Source organism: Oncorhynchus gorbuscha, linkage group LG16 (genome assembly GCF_021184085.1).
Source record: "Oncorhynchus gorbuscha isolate QuinsamMale2020 ecotype Even-year linkage group LG16, OgorEven_v1.0, whole genome shotgun sequence".
NCBI classification, from domain to species: domain Eukaryota; kingdom Metazoa; phylum Chordata; class Actinopteri; order Salmoniformes; family Salmonidae; genus Oncorhynchus; species Oncorhynchus gorbuscha.
The window spans coordinates 48,421,293-48,433,518 of record NC_060188.1 but is presented as its reverse complement, the minus strand read 5'-3'; the positions used below and the strand labels follow the sequence as shown (position 1 = coordinate 48,433,518).

Here is a 12,226-nt window from a genome sequence, read left to right as displayed (position 1 = left end):
ATAAAGTAATTGTGGCAATTCAGTGACCTCAGGGCGACGCTATAAAAGTGTGAGAAATATGAGTGCCGCTGTTGTCATTCAGCTCACGCTTTGCTGATTTGAGATTTGTATTCGTAGGACTATACAAAGGAATAGGCCAACTCACACAATGCAAACCTCGCTTCGGTATTCACTAGCCATACCTTTTATTTTGCTTTCTTCGTGGTCACATCACAAGATGAATGGCAGATACTCACAGGGACTATAACGACCTGCACACAGAAGACACACGCAGGCAGGCACGCACCATTACGAAATAATCTTAACAGTAAGAGGCAACCTGTAAAATAGATTTAGTTTTTGTCAATATGCTAATGACAAACAAAGTTGGTCACTTTCGCTCGTACTCCAATGGATTGAATTAGGCTTTATGTATGCAAACTCCTATTACCGTGATCGAGCTGCCCTTGCAACAAGGACTTATAGGGATATTAGATAGGAGACGGACCAGAATGTGATAATGCAGCAGAGTATACGTCAGCAGCACTATCTGCCCTTTAAATGGAATATTTCGACTTTTTCGATCCCCACAGACAGTGGGAGGTTACCTTGGTAGGCGTACTGTGCTGTGGGTTAGGCCGCTGTCCTGTGTGCTTACACTAAACTGTCAGTCCGTGGGTCCTGAAACTAGTAGATACAGTATACTGCGAATTTACTTGCTAATACTGTATGTGGCGCGCTGTGGTTTAAGCCGCTGTCCATTCGCAGAATTTAACTTCTGTCTCCGAGTACTGCAAATATATAGATGGGTTGGTTGTTTTGCAACAAAACCGAAAAGTGCGCAACTATTGGCTTAGATTGTTAATAACATATAAGCTATATTTTGTCTCCAATGTTTATTTAAAAAAAATGCACAATGAGCACTTGTCTCTCAAATACATCTTTACAGTTGTTGGTTAGCTAGCCAGCACATTTTATACAACTACAACTGTAGCTAGCACATTTGAGCCATATTAGCATTGACATAAAATCATTCAAAACAACTCAAAACGAGACATGTTATCAAGAACAAGATTAAACGAGATACAAGATGAATTCCCCACATGGCAGTTTCTTGTCATTCTTGCCATCCAGAATCACAACACGCTGACTTCTGCCCCATGGCATGGAAGCCAGCACATCGTTTTTGTGACCTTGTCAGCTATCCCATCTATACCTCGTTGATAAAAACCGACCTTTACTATACTACTGTAGCCTACATACAAAACCAGCCTCTGTCGCTGTCCATGGTGCTGAAATGAAACTAAACTGTCAGCCCGTGGTTCTGAAACTATAGCACACTGATAAACTGAACTTTACTAGCTACTACTGTAGATCTACAAGTAAGGGCGAATCAGTATGAACACTCCACCATGTAAGAAACTCATGAACATATGGTGGTATTGGATGTTCATCAATCAACAAATAACTTGCATTGCTGGGGCGAAGGTTCACATTCCAACAGGACAACGACCCTAAGCACACAGCCAAGTCAACGCAGGACTGGCTTCGATGACAAGTCTCTGAATGTCCTTGAGTGGCCCAGCCAGATCCCCAACTTGAACCCCATCGAACATCTCTGGAGAGACCTGAAAATAGCTGTGCAGATACTCTCCTCATCCAACCTAACAGAGCTTGAAAGGAGCTGCAGAGAAGAATGGGAGAAACTCCCCAAATACAGGTGTGCCAAGCTTGTAGCATCATACCCAAGAAGACTCGAGGCTGTAATCACTGCCAAAGGTGCTTCAACAAAGTACTAAGTAAAGGGTCTGAATACTTAAGTGATATGTAATATTTAAGGTTTTCTAAAAAACTGTTTTTGCTTAATCATTATCGGGTTGTAAGGTTCTGCTTTTCTTTTCTTAGTCAACCGTATGTTCTTTTTCTTTGAACGTAGCCCTGTCTTTCATTTTTGTTCATTGATTTCACCTGTGTTCATTTCTCACCTGGTCTCATCAGCTCCCTATTTAGTTCAGTTCTTTCTGTTTGTATGGTTGTGAGGTATTGTTTGTTTTTGCCTGCCTACCTGTGTTTGACCACTGCCTGCGACCACGATTCCTGCCTTCTGCGAAGGCTGAATAAACATCTGCCACGCTCTGAGGTGAGTGCCCCATGGTGGCGGTGGGGTTATGGTATGGGCAGGCATAAGCTACGGACAACAAACACAATTTAATTTCATCAATGGCAATTTTTTGCACAGAGATACCGTGACGAGATCCTGAGACCCATTGTCGTGCCATTCATTCGTCGCAATCACCTCATGTTTCAGCATGACAATGCACGTCCCCATGTCGCAAGGATCTGTACACAATTCCTGGAAGCTGAACATGTCCCAGCTCTTCCATGGCTTTCTTAATCACCAGACACATCACTCATTGAGCGTTTTTGGGATGCTCTGGTTCGAAGTGTACAGCAACCTGTTCCAGTTTCCACCAATATACAGAAACTTCGCACAGACATGGAAGTGGAGTGTGACAACATTCCACAGGCTACAATCAACAGCCTGATCAACTCTATGCGAAGGAGATGTGTCACGCTGAATGAGACAAATGGTGATCACACCAGATCCAGACTGGTTTTCTGATCCACTCCCATACCTTTTTTAAAGGTATCTCTGACCAACAGAAGCATATCTTTATTCCCAGTCATGTGAAATTCATAAATTAGGGCCTAATGAATTTATTTAAATTGACTGATTTCCTTATATGAACTGTAACTCCCTAAAATCGTTGAAATTGTTGCATGTTCCATTTATATTTTTTCAGTGTATATCTATGTGGTATATACGGCCCTAGAAGTTACTGAGGGTCCCAAAAGACAAAGCCATATAGATTAGACGTCGTGGTGATATATCCCAGACTCCAGATGGGTTAATAAGTGTTCGGAGCAGTCTTCCGAGCTGTCACCTCTTTAAATTCAAATAGCATTTTTCCTCCTCCGGAATGATTTCAATAGGTCTTGTGTTTCTGTCTCTTGGCAACAAAACATATCTCTCATGGCTGACACATTATGTGACATTTCATTATAGTCAAGTGGTTAGTATGCATCTCAAATGGCAACCTATTCCCTATGTAGTGCACTACTTTTGACCAGAGCCTATAGAAGCAGTGCACTATATAGGGAATAGGGTGCCTTTTTGGATACGGACTTAGAGAAGGAAAGGCTTGTCGGTTGTAACCCAGTCATTGATTCAGACAAAGGCTGTGTCCCAAATGGCATCCTACTCCCTATAAAGTGATTATTTTTGACCAGGGCCCCATAGTGCATTACTTTTGACTAGAGCTTATGTAGTGGCAAGGGTGCTATTTTGGATGTAGACAAAATACTATTAGGGTGAAATCTACGCTGTTTATGTCATTCAGCACATACTGTCTGTTCCTCTTTACTGGCAGTCAGCTTGTAAGGGATTGAATGTGGCAAGGTTTTGCAAATGAGAGTTATATTTAGATTTTTTATTTCACCTTTATTTAACCAGGTAGGCTAGTTGAGAACAAGTTCTCATTTACAACTGCGACCTGGCCAAGATAAAGCAAAGCAGTTTGACACATACAACAACACAGTGTTACACATGGAATAAACAAACATACAGTCAATAATACAGTAGAGATAAAGTATATATACGGTGTGTGCAAATGAGGTAGATAAGGGAGGTAAAGGCAATAAATAGGCCATAGTGGCGAGGTAATTACGTTATAGCAATTAAACACTGGAGTGATATATGTGCAGAAGATGAATGTGCAATTAGAGATACTGGGGTGCAAAAATAGTAAAATAAATAAATAAATACAGTATGGGGATGAGGTAGTTGGATGGGCTATTTACAGATGGGCTATGTACAGGTGCAATGATTTGTGAGCTGCTCTGACAGCTGGTGCTTGAAGTTAGTGAGAAAGAGTCTCCAGATTCAGCGATTTTTGCAATTCGTTCCAGTCATTGGCAGCAGAGAACTGGAAGGAAAGGCGGCCAAAGGAGGAATTGGCTTTGGGGGTGACCAGTGAAATATACCTGCTGGAGCGAGTACTGCGGATGGGTGCTGCTATGGTGACCAGTGAGCTGAGACAAGGCAGTCTGGAGCCAGTGGGTTTGGCGACGAGTATGAAGTGAGGGCCAGCCAAAGAGAGCGTACAGATCAAAGTGGTGGGTAGTATATGGGGATTTGGTGACAAAATGGATGGCACTGTGATAGACTACATCCAATTTGTTTAGTAGAGTGTTCGAGGCTATTTTGTAAAAGACATCACCAAAGTTGCGGATCGGTAGCATAGTCAGTTTTATGAGGGTATGTTTGGCAGCATGAGTGAAGGATGCTTTGCTGCGAAATAGGAAGCCGATTCTAGATTTAATTTTGGATTGGAGATGCTTTAATGTGGGTCTGGAAGGAGAGTTTACAGTCTAACCAGACACCAAGGTATTTGTAGTTTTACACATATTCTAGGTCAGAACCGTCCAGAGTAGTGATGCTGGATGTGCAGGCAGGTGTGGGCAGCGATCGGTTGAAGAGCATGCATTTAGTTATACTTGCATTTAAGGCCAGTTGGAGGCCACGGAAGGAGAGTTGTATGGCATTGAAGCTCGTCTGGAGGTTAGTTAGCATAGTTTCCAAAGAAGGGCCAGAAGTATACAGAATGGTGTCATCTGCGTACAGGTGGATCAGAGAATCACCAGCAGCGAGAACGACATCATTGATGTATACAGAGAAGAGAGTTGGCCCGAGAATTGAACCCTTTGGCACCCCTATAGAGACCGCCAGAGGTCCTGACAACAGACCCTCTGATTTGACAAACTGAACTCTATCAGAGAAGTAGTTGGTGAACCAGGCGAGGCATTCATTTGAGAAATCAAGGCTCTTGAGTCTGCCGATAATAATGTGGTGATTGACAGAGTTGAAAGCCTTGGCCAGGTTGATGAATACGGCTGCACAGTATTGTCTCTTATCGATCGCAGTTATGATATAATTTAGGACCTTGAGCGTGGGCTGAGGTGCACCCAGCACCCATGACCAGCTCGGAAGCCAGATTGCATAGCGGAGAAGATACGGTGGGATTCAAAATCATCGGTGATCTGTTTGTGAACTTGGCTTTCGAAGACCTTAGAAAGGCAGGGTAGGATAGATATAGGTCTGTAGCAGTTTGGGTCTAGAGTGTCTCCCCCTTTGAAGAGGGGGATGAACGTGGCAGCTTTCCTATCTTTGGGAATCTCAGATGATATGAAAGAGAGGTTGAACAGGCTAGTAATATGGGTTGCAACAATTTCGACAGATCATTTTAGAAAGTTTAGAGAGGGTCCAGATTGTTTAGCCCTGCTGATTTGTCGGGGTCCAGATTTTGCAGCTCTTTCAGAACATAAGCTATCTGGATTTGGGTGAAGGAGAAATCGGGGAGGCTTGGGCGAGTTGCTGTGGGGGTTGGAGGGCAGTTGACAGGGGTAGGGGTAGCCAGGTGGAAAGCATGGCCAGCCATAGAAAAATGCTTGTTGAAATTCTCAATAATCGTGGATATATCGGTGATGACAGTGTTTCCTAGCCTTTTTTGCAATGGGCAGCTGGGAGAAGGTGCTCTTATTCACCATGGACATTACAGTGTCCCAGAACTTTTTTGAGTTTGTGCTACAGGATGCACATTTCTGTTTGAAAAAGCTAGCCTTAGCTTTCCTAACTGTTTGTGTATATTGGTTCCTAACTTCCCTGAAAAAAATGCTTATCACGGGGGATATTTGATGCTAATGCAGTACGCCACAGGATGTTTTTGTGCTGGTCAAGTGCAGTCAGGTCTGGAATTAACCAAGTGCTATATCTGTTCCTGGTTCTACATTTTTTGAATGGGGCATGTTTATTTAAGATGGTGAGAAAGACACTTTTAAAGAATAACCAGGCATCCTCCAGAGATCAATATCTTTCCAGGATACCGGGGCCAGGTCGATTAGAAAGGGCTGCTCGCTGAAGTGTTTAAGGGAGCGTTTGACAGTGATGATGGGTGGTCATTTGACCTCAGACCCATTACGGATGCTGGCAATGAGGCAGTGATCGCTGAGATCTTGGTTGAAGACAGCAGAGGTGTATTTGTAGGGCAAGTTGGTTAGGATGATATCTATGAGGGTGCCCGTGTTTATGAATTAGGGGTTGTACCCGGTAGGTTCATTGATAATTTGTGTGAGATTCAGGGCATCAAGCTTAGCTTGTAGGATGGCCAGGGTGTTAAGCATGTCCCAGTTTAGGTCACCTAGCAGCACGAACTCTGAAGATAGATGGGGGCAATCAATTCACATATGGTGTCCAGGGCACAGCTGGGGGCAGAGGGTGGTCTATAGCAAGCGGCAATGGTGAGAGACTTGTTTCTGGGAAGGTGGAATTTTAGAAGTAGAAGCTCGAATTGTTTGGGCACAGACCTGGATAGTATGACAGAATTCTGCAGGCTATCTCTGCAGTAGATGCAGTAGATTGCCGGAAAATGTTATAGTTAGGGATGAACATGTCAGGGTTTTTGGTGGTCTTCCTAAGCCAGGATTCAGACATGGCTAGGACATCCGGGATTGCAGAGTGTGCTAAGGCAGTGAATAAAACAAACTTGGGGAGAAGGCTTCTAATGTTAACATGCATGAAACCAAGGCTTTTACGGTTACAGAAGTCAACAAATGAGAGCGCCTGGGGAATGGGAGTGGAGCTAGGCACTGCTGGGCCTGGATTAACCTCTACATCAACAGAGGAACAGAGGAGGAGTAGGATAGGGGTACAGCTAAAGGCTAGAAGAGCTGGTCGTCTAGTACGTTCAGAACAGAGAGTAAAATGAGCAGGTTTCTGGGCATGATAGAATAGATTCAAGGCATAATGTACAGACAAAGGCATGGTAAGATGTTAATACAGTGGAGGTAAACCTAGGCATAGAGTGACGATGAGAGAGATATTGTCTCTAGAAATATAATTTAAAACAGGTGATGTCACCGCATGTGTGGGAGGTGGAACTGAAGGGTTAGCTAAGGCATATTGAGCAGGGCTATAGGCTCTACACTGAAATAATCACTAACCAGAACAGCAATGGATAAGGCATATTGACATTAAGGAGAGGCATGTGTAGCCAAGTGATCAAAGTGGTCCAGTGAGTAGTTAAGCTGGCTGGAGACACGGCGATTCAGAGAACTAGCGGGCCGGGGCTAGCAAGTTAGCAGAAGGGCCTTAGAGGTATGTCACGATGGAAGAAGTCTATTGTACCCTCCTCGAGCGATTCTTTCGGCAGACCAGCCATGATAGATTAGTAGGGTTCCATGTAGTAACGGTGCCCAGTCCAATTCTCAAAATATGTATAGTGGCCCAAGAAATTGGCCGATGGACATATTCAGTTAACAGTCCGATATGCTCTAGGCAGCTAGCGGGCTGTGGCTAGCAGGCTAGTAGATAGGCATTCAGGCGACGGAGGGGCCTGTTGCAAAGAAACCTAGGGCAGATGACATCGTAGTCCAGTTGTGATGGACTAGCAGGGCTTCGTGTAGTAAAAGGGGTCCAGGCCAATTGTCAAAATAGGTATTGTAGCCCAAGGAGATGCTGATGGACCTCTTCAGCTAGCCGGGAGATGGGCCTAGCATGAGCTAGCTCCAGGCTAATTGGTGCTTGCTTCGGTACTGAGACGTTAGCCAGGAGTAGCAACTCGGATTGGAGCTAGCTAGCTGCGATGATCCAGGTGAAAAGGTTCAGAGCTTGCAGTAGGAATCCGGGGATATGGAGAGAAAATAAGTCTGGTATGCTCTGGTTTAAATCGCGTTCTGCAAACTGGCGAGATATCTCCGAGCTAGAGGTTAGCTGACGACCGCTAGCAGTGGTTAGCTGACTACTAGCTAGTAGCTGGTTCGATGGCTAGCTTCTGTCGGGGGATTCTGGTTTGAAAGTAAAGAAAAATACTTTAGAAAATAGCAGATCCATACCACATTGGGTGAGGCGTGTTGCAGGAGAGTATATTGAAGTTGAGGTTTAGGAAAAATATTTTAAAAAGATATGTGAAGAAAAAATATATAAAAGATATATATACGGGACACGGGACATGACGAGGACAAAGATGTCTGACTGCTACGCCCTCTTGGACTACACAGAGTGAAGTGTGTGTACAGTCATGGTCAAAAGTTTTGAGAATGACACAAATATTAATTTCCACAAAGTTTGTTGCTTCAGTGTCTAGATATTTTTGTCAGATGTTACTATGGAATACTGAAGTATAATTGCAAACATGTCATGTGTCAACGGCTTTTATTAACAATTACATGAAGTTGATGCAAAGAGTCAATATTTGCAGTGTTGACCCTTCTTTTTCAAGACCTCATTGATGGCAGCCCATTCTTGCATAATCAATGCTTGGAGTTTGTCAGAATTTGTGGGTTTTTGTTTGTCCACCCGCCTCTTGAGGATTGACCACAAGTTCTCAATGGGATTAAGGTCTGGGGAGTTTCCTGGCCATGGACCCAAAATATAGATGTTATGTTCCCCGAGCCACTTAGTTATCAATTTTGCCTTATGGCAAGGTGCATCATGCTGGAAAAGGCATTGTTCGTCACCGAACTGTTCCTGGATGGTTGGGAGAAGTTGCTCTCAGAGGATGTGTTGGTACCATTCTTTATTCATGGCTGTGTTCTGAGGCAAAATTGTGAGTGAGTGAGCTCCCTTGGCTGAGAAGCAACCCCACACATGAATGGTCTCAAGATGCTTTAATGTTGGCATGACACAGGACTGATGGTAGCGCTCACCTTGTCTTCTCCAGACAAGCTTTTTTCCGGATGCCCCAAACAATCGGAAAGGGGATTCATCAGAGAAAATGACTTTACCCCAGTCCTCAGCAGGCCAATCCCTGTACCTTTTGCAGAATATCAGTCTGTCCCTGATGTTTTTCCTGGAGAGAAGTGGCTTCTTTTCTGCCCTTCTTGACACCAGGGCCAAGGTCTTTGCCTCACTGTGCGTGCAGATGCACTCACACCTGCTTGCTGCCATTCCTGAGCAAGCTCTGTACTGGTGGTGCCCCGATCCCGCAGCTGAATCAACTTTAGGAGACGGTCCTGGCGCTTGTTGGACTTTCTTGGGTGCCCTGAAGCCTTCTTCACAACAATTGAACCGCTCTCCTTGAAGTTCTTGATGATCCGATAAATGGTTGATTTAGGGGCAATCTTACTGGCAACAATGTCCCTGCCTGTGAAGCCCTTTTTGTGCAAAGCAATGATGACAGCACGTGTTACCTTGCAGGTAACCATGATTGACAGAGGAAGAACAATGATTCCAAGCACCACCCTTCTTTTGAAGATTCCAGTCTGTTATTCAAACTCAATCCGCATGACAGGGTGATCTTCAGCCTTGTCCTCGTCAACACTCACTCCTGTGTTAACGAGAGAATCACTGACATGATGTCAGCTGGTCCTTTTGTGGCAGGGCTGAAATGCAGTGGAAAAGTTTTTTTGCATGGCAAAGAGGGACTTTGCAATTAATTGCAATTCATCTGATCACTCTTCATAACATTCAAGAGTATATGCAAATTGCCATAATACGAACTGAGGCAGGGGGTATAGGGTGGTGGAGGTATGTGTGTGTGTCAGTGCAAAGTGGACGTCTGCCATCATTGCAGAGATAGACAGATGGGCAGTCTGCAGTAGGTTTTACTAATGCGCATCAGGGGTGACTGTGTATGTGGTCAACTGCTGTTGGGGTATTCTACATGTTTTTTGTGTGCATTGGAGAGAGAGAGAGAGAGAGAGAGAGAGAGAGAGAGAGAGAGAGAGAGAGAGAGAGAGAGAGAGAGAGAGAGAGAGAGACAGAGGGCCAGACTGACACATACACAGAAAGAGAGCGACAGAGACACAGACACAGAAAGAGAGCGACAGAGACACAGACACAGAAAGAGAGCGACAGAGACACAGACACAGAAAGAGAGCGACAGAGACACAGACACAGGGTTTACTTTACACAGCCTTACCTAGCCACATTCAATACAATATAATTTGATAAAAATAATTTGGAATGCCATTTATAACTTACTATTGGGTAATATGCTTATAATATCCCATAATAAATTACCATTGATCGAAAGTGGAGTTCCTTTCAGGACAGCAATTGGAAAGGGACTGCAAATAGTAATGCAGTACAACAACTTTGGTAAATCTGATTAGATTCTGAAAATAAGTTTATTGGAGATAAACATATAAATAAAATTGGACTGAACCCTGAATTAAAGGGACAATCTAGGTTTGGTACATCCATTTATGGACAATAAAATTGATGAAATATAGCCATTGATCCTTGAAAAAGATCATTTCTAAATGCCTCATGAGTTTAGTTCAACTGTCACTCCATCACAACCCGCTGTTTAACAAATAAGTGGTTTGCTGTTGTTAAATCCCAGATTGCCACTTTAAAAAATCGGATTATTGGTTAGGTACCCGCCATTTTGTAAGTGACTGTATGTTTTTAAGGTGACCTTGAATTGGAGTGATTAGAAAAACAGGTGGTATGGATTTACGGTAGCATTGCGTTTTATGCATAACCCCCTATGTCATAGATTGTACAACAGGGATTCTTAAAATTTGGGACCGGGACAACTTTTGTGATAGCAAATTCATCAGGGACCCCCTCATAATCAGAACACCACTCAAGTGAGATAAAAATAGCATACAAGTAGTTTTACTGTGACTTCGACAGTGCGGACGAACCAAGTCTCGGACATAGGTCTTGGGCCATGGGAAGGAACATTTTACAGGTCCGCCTCTCGGCATCGGAGAGAACATTATCATCATGGAACAGATAGATGTTTTGTTGTTGTTGCAGCTTTAAAACTACTATCCTGCAATTCTACCATTTTTTCACGAGGCAGAGAAAAAACATCGCCGTTTTTTCTGCAGTGCATTTTTGTAAAAAAATAAATGGTACTGTGGATACCAATATCCCTCTGAGCCTCCCAGGCCTATGTTGCCCAGGGTTAAGAACATTAACTGTAGATTAATAACAATACTAATAGTTTTTTTTACATCATCTGTTTCTCACATGTTCACTCTCTTCTCAGAGACACGCACGCACGCACGCACGCACGCACGCGCACACACACACACACACACACACACACACACACACACACACACACACACACACACACACACACACACACACACACACACACACACACACACACACACACACACACACACACACACACACACACACACACACACACACACACACACACACACACACAGGGTCTCACAGCATTGGGTCTTGTCCCTCTCACCCTACGATGACCTATCCTCCCTGATGACACCCGGGAGTCATATTCAGTAGCACCAGAGAAAGAACACGACAGCTGAATATGACATGGGGCTGTGTCCCATATGGCACCATATTCCTTATGTAGTGCACTACTTTTGACCAGGGTCGATAGGGTTCTGGTCAAAAGTAGTACACCATTTAGGGATTAGGGTGCCATTTGGGATGAACACATGATCACAATGCTGCCTGACTCACCTCACCACTATGCTACTCCTAACAACGGTGTGACTCGTAAAAAACATTTCCCATGTATCCCTAAAATTGGGAAAGACATGGAGATTCACAGCTGGCCACATTTTGGCAGCATCTCCAATTGTCGTAAATCAGCTCCTGTGGGCCTTTCTACAATGGTGTATCAAGGATGCTGGCTTACTTATGTAAGCACATACAGAAGGCCTGCACTCCAAATTGCTCCATATTTCCTAAAAAGTGCACTACTTTTAACCAAAGAGAGAGGGAAAGAGACTGTAGAGATAAAAAATATTGCTCTTGATAGGGAATAGGGTGCAGTTTGGGACGTATTTAGGCCTCCAGTGTCAACACAGCTCTCTGGAGCAGGGGGAAGGAGGGAGAAGAAAGAGAGGGAGAGAAGGAGAGTGAGAGAGACACACATAGATAGAGACTGAAAGAGAGACAGACAGAGAGAGAGAGGAGAGAGAGGGAGAGAGAGAGAGAGGGGGAGCTGGGGTGGTGGGGGGAGCATTTGTTTGTCTCCCATTGCACATAATGAACTCGCAATTGGATCAAATGTCAGATTGAATTGTCGAGGCGTGGAGAAGGTCTATTATTGATTTCCGAAGTGGGCCTGAAGATGGGTTGGAAATAGGAGTGAGGCGAGGATAGTGCATCCCAAATGGCACCCTATTCCCTATATAGTGCATGCACTACATTTGACTAGGGACCATAAGGCAGGGGTTCTCAAACGTT

General features: G+C 44.0%; 1 protein-coding gene across 4 annotated transcripts in view; it reads right to left on the bottom strand.

Moving 5' to 3' along the window:
* The window catches only part of LOC124000405 (glutamate receptor 4), a 372,689-nt gene that overhangs the window by 170,734 nt on the left and 189,729 nt on the right, over nt 1–12,226 (bottom strand). The window contains exon 1 of one of the 4 annotated variants that reach the window (XM_046306731.1): nt 183–245. The exons of the other annotated variants lie outside the window; for them this stretch is intronic. The gene's annotated coding sequence lies outside the window, so the exon portion shown is untranslated. Of the gene's footprint in view, nt 1–182; nt 246–12,226 lie in introns of those variants that run through there. 4 annotated transcript variants of the gene reach the window in all.